Here is a 7500-nt window from a genome sequence, read left to right as displayed (position 1 = left end):
CCTGTTTGAACAAATAATGATAATAATGACTGCTCTTGTTGTTGGGTCAGAACATCAGATCAAAGTGCCAAGTTTAGAGAATACAAAAAATATAAATATAACAGCAAATGCAGTTTGCATAAATTTATGCTTCATTTTGTTGTTGTTGTGCTCATCCCAGAGGTGCAATATTGTTTTAAACAAGATGACTGGAAAGAACTGAAATTTTCCTATTTTTATGCCTAATTTGGTGTCAACTGACAAAGTATTTGCAGAGTATATATGGTGTTTGTTTGTTTGTTTTTTGTTCTTTGTTTGTTTTTGTTTTCTTCTTTATAAATTTCCATTAAGATGCTGTTGTTGTTGTAAAATGTCAACCTACCAAAATGGAATTAAAAAAATGTTTAAAAAAAAAAAAAAAAAAAAAAAAAAAAGTATTTGCAGAGAAAATGTCAATGTTAAAGTTTGCCACGGACACACACACACACACACACACACACACACACACACACAGGCAACCGAACACCGGGTTAAAACATAGACTCACTTTGTTTACACAAGTGAGTCAAAAATGGTGTTTTCTAGTTTGTTGCATACAAATGACAACGACTGTAGTCGACTGTTGTGTGCTGTTTGATACTGAGTAGGCAGGAAAGGAAGGAACATTTCCAGCACCTTGCTTGTAAGCCAACAAAGAAAAGAAAGAAAGAAAGAAAGAAAGGAAAAAAAAGGAATTGAAAACCGTTACCTACCCTCCTCTTTCTCCGCACCCCTCTCTACTGTTGCTACTACTGCTGCTGCCACTACTGCTGCTGCTGCTACACAGAGACACACTGATACCCACAAATACACACACCACATACATATGCATACCACACACACACACACACACCACAAAAACACAACACACACACTCACAACACACACACACACAAACACTCACAAACACACACCACGTCCACCCCCCCCCCCCACACACACACACACCCCCCACCCCCACACAAAGACACCACGCATACAAACACCACACACACGCACACGCACACATACACACACACACACACACACACCACAAATACACACACACCACAAATACCCAACACACACACACTCACAACACACACACACAGCTGATATCCAAGCCAGCATCAGATTTCATTAACTACAATGTTAACACGCTTCAGTGGTTATCACGTAACTCGACACCTGACCCTGCCGACATCCCTCCCCCGTCACTCCCACCCCTCACCCCCCCCCCCCCACCACACCCCCTCCGCACCCCACCACACTTGCGTACACCCGACCTTCCCCCCCCCACCTCCCGACCCACCGCCCACTCAATCACCTCCTTACCCCCCCTACACCCCCCCCCCACCGAACCCCCTCCTCCGCCCCCCCCCCCTCCCACCCCCCGGCACCTTCACCCCCTGACTGATCAGAATCCTAAACAACACAACACTGAAACAACATGGTCACGACCAGACGCCATTAATCCATCACACTCCGCAACCCATATAAACTCCCTCTCTCACACTCCACACCACCATCGCCCTTCCCCACCCCACCCCCACACACACAGACCTCCGATCTCTCCACCCTCATCCTCCCTTCTTCACCCCCTACACCTCCCCTTTGTCTCCTTTGAAATCTCTCTCCCCCCCCCCCCCCGCCCGCTCCCCCGCACCCTCCTGTACCCACCGCACCCTCTCCTCTCTACGCAATCCCCACCACCACCACCCACACCCTTCGCCTCTCCTCTCTCATGACTATCAGCACTCTTAAAAAACAAACAAAAAAAAAACCCACACCAAAAACAACAAACCCCCCCCCCCCCCACCAAAAAAAATAAAAACAACAACAAAAAACAAAACAAAAAAAACCCCCAAAAAACAACAACCCCCCCCCAAAAAAAAACAAAAAACAAAAAAACAAAACAAAAAAAAAACAGCGGCCAGTGTGGTTAAAACAAAAAAAGCAAAAAAAAGAAAAAAAAAAAAAAAAGCTAATTGAGGATCACATCTCTTGATTAGCGTTTCAGTTTGCAAGACCCCTGACAGTTAGAACAAACGCAGGTTCTTTTTTTTTCTTATGGTTTTTTTTTTCTGCCCTCCCTCCACCCTCCACCCCCTGCCCCCCCCCCCTTCCCCCCCGTCCCCCTTCTTTGTTTTGTGTGTGCATCTAAGTGCTAGGGAGGGAGGGTGCGAGAGGGAGAGAGAGAGAGGGAGAGAGAGAGAGAGAGAGAGAGACGGACAGACAGAGGGAGACAGAGACAGACAGAGAGAGGGAGAAAGAGAGACGGACAGAGGGAGACAGAGACAGACAGACAGACAGACAGAGGGAGAAAGAGAGACGGACAGACAGAGGGAGAGAGAGACAGAGACAGACAGAAAGGGAGACTGAATGAATGAATGAACTTCTTGATTGAGATAATATAAAGTAATAAGCACATTCGGCTTGGTTTTCATCTTACCCTCATAACGTAAATAACAAACATGCAAAGCAAAAAGCAAAAACACAATACACAGGGAATTTGGGTAAATTATGTCAAAATACATACATACTTGAGAGAGAGAGAGAGAGAGAGAGAGAGAGAGAGAGAGAGAGAGAGAGAGAGAGAGAGTAAATTAATGGATGAATGAATGAAAGAAAGAAAAAGAATGAATGAATGAATGAATGAATGAGTGGTTCGTTCATATAGACCAAGCCCTTGATGAATGGGAATTTGAACTACAAAACAATATGATATGCAGATAGACAGACAAAGGAACAAAGATTGAAAGAGAGAGAGAGAGAGAGAGAGAGAGGGAGACAGAGAGAGAGAGAGAGAGAGACAGAGAGAGAGAGAGAGACAGACAGACAGAGACAGAGAGAGACAGAGACGGACAGACAGACATGGACGATCACTACTCGATCCAGACAATATCAAAAGGGCTGCGTGAAATGGGAACAAGAAGAAGAATATTGATGACGGAAACAGTCAACCCCCGCCACCCCCTCACACACACACACACACACACACACCCCACCCCCACCGGTGATAATCATAGAACAGATCGACCTCAACTAAACGTTGTGAATGCGTGTGTGATCGTACACCCCCCCTCCCTCCCTCCCTCCATCACCATCCCACCGTATCACCACCACCACCACCACCACCACCTCCATCATCGTCACCACCAGAACCCACCTGTGTTGACGTTGTCAAGTCAACTAACTGCTATTACGAATGTGTGAGTGATTCCGTCCAACAGACAATGACATGGTGGGCTTTTGGTGTGTCACCATACATTAATACACCGAATCCGCCGCCTGTGTCGTTGAGGGTTGGGCCAGTAGTAGTAGTAGTAGTAGTAGTGGGAACTGGTTGGTTTCCTGATGATGATGATGGCAGAATGGTTAAGACGCTCAGCTGCCAATACAGAGAGTCCGTGAGGGTGTGGGTTCGAATCCCGCTCTCGCCCTTTCTCCTAAGTTTGACTGGAAAATCAAACTGGGCGTCTAGTCTTTCGGATGAGACGATAAACCGAGGTCCCGTGTGCAGCACGCACTTGGCGCACTGAAAAAGAACCCATGGCAACGAGAGTGTTGTCCTCTGGCGAAATTACGTAAAATGAAATCCACTTTCATAGGTACACAAATATGTAAGCATGCACTCAAGGCCTGACTAAGCGCGTTGGGTTATGCTGCTGGTCAGGCATCTGCTCAACAGATGTGGTGTAGCGTGTATGGATTTGTCCGAACGCAGTGACGCCTCCTTGAGAAAGTGAAACTGAAACTGAAACTGATGATGATGATGATGATGATTACTATTATTATTATTATTATTATTATTATTAAAGTATCGTCCTTGTTGCCGTATTATCACCCTCCTGCATTGCATAGCTGATTGCGGGTTTTTTTTTTTTTTTTTTTTTTTTTATTGGGGGTGGTGGTCGGGGGTGGGGTGGGGGTTGTGTGTGTGTGTGTGTGTGTGTGTGTGTGTGTGTGTGTGTGTGTTTCTCTCTGAATCTGTCTGCCTCTTAGTTTTAGGAGTTCCCTTTGTGTGCATTTGTCTCTGATTCTCTCTGTCTCTCTGTCTCTCTCTCTTTTTCTCTCATGTCTATGTACTTTGACAATACCCATGCAATTGCGAACTCCATGATAATATGGCATTTATGCTGAGGACATTAAACAGTTTCAGTTTCACTCTCTCTTTCTCTCTGTCTCTGTCTGTCTGTCTTGCTCACTCTGCCTCTGTCTGTCTGTGTCTCAGTTAAAACAATATTTTATTTTCCAACATGTCGAAATACAAAATAGATACGATAATGACCTCACGACAGCTCTCTCTCTCTCTCTCTCTTTCAATCTATTTCATTTCATTTGGTGGTGTTGTCGATGTCGTCGTCGTCGTCGTTGTTGTCGTTTTTTTTTCTCTCTGTGTTTATCTCTGTCGCTTTCAGTCGCTGCGCCTCTGTTTCAATGTCTGTTTCTGTTTCGAACTTGGTCTCTTGTCTTTGTCGGTCTCTGTCTGTGTGTCTCTCTAAATCTCTGCGTGTGTCTGCCTGTCTGTCTGTCTGTCTCTCTCAATATCTCTTCCACTCGCTCCATCCCTCTCTCTCCCATTCTACTCTCTGTCTCTTTCTCTCTCTCTCTTTCCATCTTCCCCCCCCCCCCCCCGTCTCTCTCCTTTTCTCCCTACCTGTCTCTCTCTCTCTCTCTCCATCAAAATCAGAAGTCACTCTGTTTCAGACGATTAATAAAGCACACTCAACCGGGCACATATAGAGGGCAAGAAGAATACAATGGCATTATTACAGGCTTTTATAGTATCCGGTTATTACGCAAAAAAAAGAGAGAAAAAAGAAAAAAAGAATCGAGCACACGCAGGGATGAGTTGGGTTTCAATAAAACGTTCTGTGAATTGCAGGCAATTCGAGTGCACAGGTTGTTGGTTTTTTTTTTTTTTTTTTTTTTTTTTACTAGGGGAAGGTAACCAATAATGGTCCTGCACTGGAACGGAACAGGTTAGGACGACAACACACACGCACGCACGCATGCATGCATGCACACACACACACACACACACACACACACACACGACACTAATGCACGCACGCACAAACACGCACACACGACACTCAAGCACACACACACACACACACACACACACACACACACACATGACGCTCACGTACGCCGCACTAACACGCACACACATATACACATATGCACACACAGACACGATAGACAAGACAAGTGCACGTGCTCGCGTACACAAACACACACGTCCCTCTCTCTGTCCCTTTCACACAAACACACACACACACATACACACACACACAAGACAAGTGCACGTGCGCGCACACACACACACACGCGCGCGCGCTCACGCACGCACAAACACGCACACAGATATTATACACACAAAGACACGACACACAAGACAAGTGCACGTGCGCGCGTACACACATACACACACACACACGACAGGTGCACGTGCGCGCGTACACGCACACATCCACACGACACTCACACACGCACGAACACGTGCACACACATACACACACAGACACGACACACAAAACACGTGCACGTGCGCGCTTATACACACACGACACTAACGCGCGCGCACGCACGCACGCACACACCACACACACACACGACACTCACACACGCACAAACACGCGCGTGCACACACACACACACACGACACTAACACACGCACAAACACGCGCACAAACACACACGACACACAAAACACGAGCACGTGTGCGCTTACACACACACTCGACACTAACGCACGCACACACCATTTACCCACGACTATCCTGGGAGGAGGAAGGCCCGGTAATGTTATATCCTCGTCGGTCATATCTCACCTGAGGGTGGATGTCAACGTTCACCCCGATTGTAACACACACACACACACACACACACACACACACATGATCTTCTCCTCTCCCCCCCCCTCTCCCCTCGCCCACCAACCATCCTGACTCCCACCCCCCCACTGCCCCCCCCCCCCGTGCCCCCCCCCCCCCCCACACACACATAGAAACAAACGATATTCCTACCACTTCCACCCTCCTCTCCCGCGTCCAACACACACACACACACACACACACACACACACGCAGAGAGAAACGAGAGACTATAGTTTTACACACACACACACACACACACACAGACACACACAGAAACGAGAGACTATAGTCACACACACACACACACACACACACACAGAAACAACGAGAGACTATAGTTCCACACACACGCACACTGCACGTGCAACACACGTGCGCAGTTACAGCACCGACCATTGGCGTCACTGTGCCGTGTCCCTTTGAATGGAGGTAGGGAGGTGGGGCGGGGTGGGAAGGCTCTCTCTCTCTCTCTGGCCAGATTCGCATCGGCACAAACCATACGGGAACGACCTCTTTTCACACACACACACACACACAACACAACACAAAACAAAACCAAACCACAACAAAAAAAGGGAGCTGAGAATGTGTTTATGTTCACACGGTGGACGAAACACGAAAAATGGATTATTATTCCAAAATCACAGGGACAATTTCAGTTTCAGTTTATTATTACTATTTTTATTATTGGGGTTGGGAGGGGGGGGGGGTGCGGGGGAAAGGGGTATGTTTTTGGAAAGGAGTATAATTTTTTTTTTTTTTTTGCGTGAAAACAACAACTACAAAGATAAAATCGCGTGATTACATCGATGAAAACACACACACACACACACACACACACACACAGAGAGAGAGAGAGAGAGAGAGAGAGAGAGAGAGAAAGTACAAACATTATTTATTCAATTATTCAAAAATTCGTTTTGAAAAAAGAGAGAGAGAGAGAGAGAGACAGAAAAAAAAGAAGTAAATAGGGTATTCATGGCAGGAGGTGTCACATAACACTGTTGGATTGTTTTACCCGGATATTGTAGTCGCACTAATGGTGATCACCTCCCTTCCGGAAACAAAGGCATGAACACGGGTTTCTATTTTGTGTGTGTGTGTGTGTGTGTGTGTGTGTGTGTGTGTGTGTGTGTGTGTGTGTGTGTGTGTTTGTTGTTTGTTTGTTTGTTTGTTTGTTTTGGGGTTTTTTTTCACGCTCGTTTTTGTGCCATGTCGTATTACATTGCATAGTATATTGTATTGCCTGCTTTGTACGGCATCCAGCAACTATCTCCTCCACTCCATACATACATACATACATACAGACAGACAGACAGACAGAGAGACAAATGACTGACATGTCTTTATTGAGGGTAAATCGATTGACACACAGTTAGATTGACAGAAATGATTCCACTGGTTTATTCATAAGAATCCGTTCTCGTAAAATGTTTTTTTTTTTAACACCTTTATTTATTTGTTTTATTTATTCATTTAGTCACCCATCTATGTATTAATCTATTTATCTAGTTATTTATCTTTTTGTTCATTTAGTTAGTTAGTTAGTTAGTTATTCAGTGTACATTCATTTGATATTTCTCTCTCTCTCTCTCTCTCTCTTTCTTCCTCTCTGTGT

General features: G+C 45.7%; 1 protein-coding gene across 1 annotated transcript in view; it reads left to right on the top strand.

Annotated features, from left to right (window-relative positions):
* The window catches only part of LOC143285859 (transcriptional regulator ERG homolog), a 55599-nt gene that overhangs the window by 39554 nt on the left and 8545 nt on the right, over positions 1-7500 (top strand). The window lies entirely within an intron of this gene.

This window comes from Babylonia areolata, chromosome 9, assembly GCF_041734735.1.
Source record: "Babylonia areolata isolate BAREFJ2019XMU chromosome 9, ASM4173473v1, whole genome shotgun sequence".
Taxonomy (NCBI): Eukaryota; Metazoa; Mollusca; class Gastropoda; order Neogastropoda; family Buccinidae; genus Babylonia; species Babylonia areolata.
The sequence above is the reverse complement of the archived record's forward strand: the minus strand, read 5'-3'. Positions and strand labels throughout refer to the sequence as shown.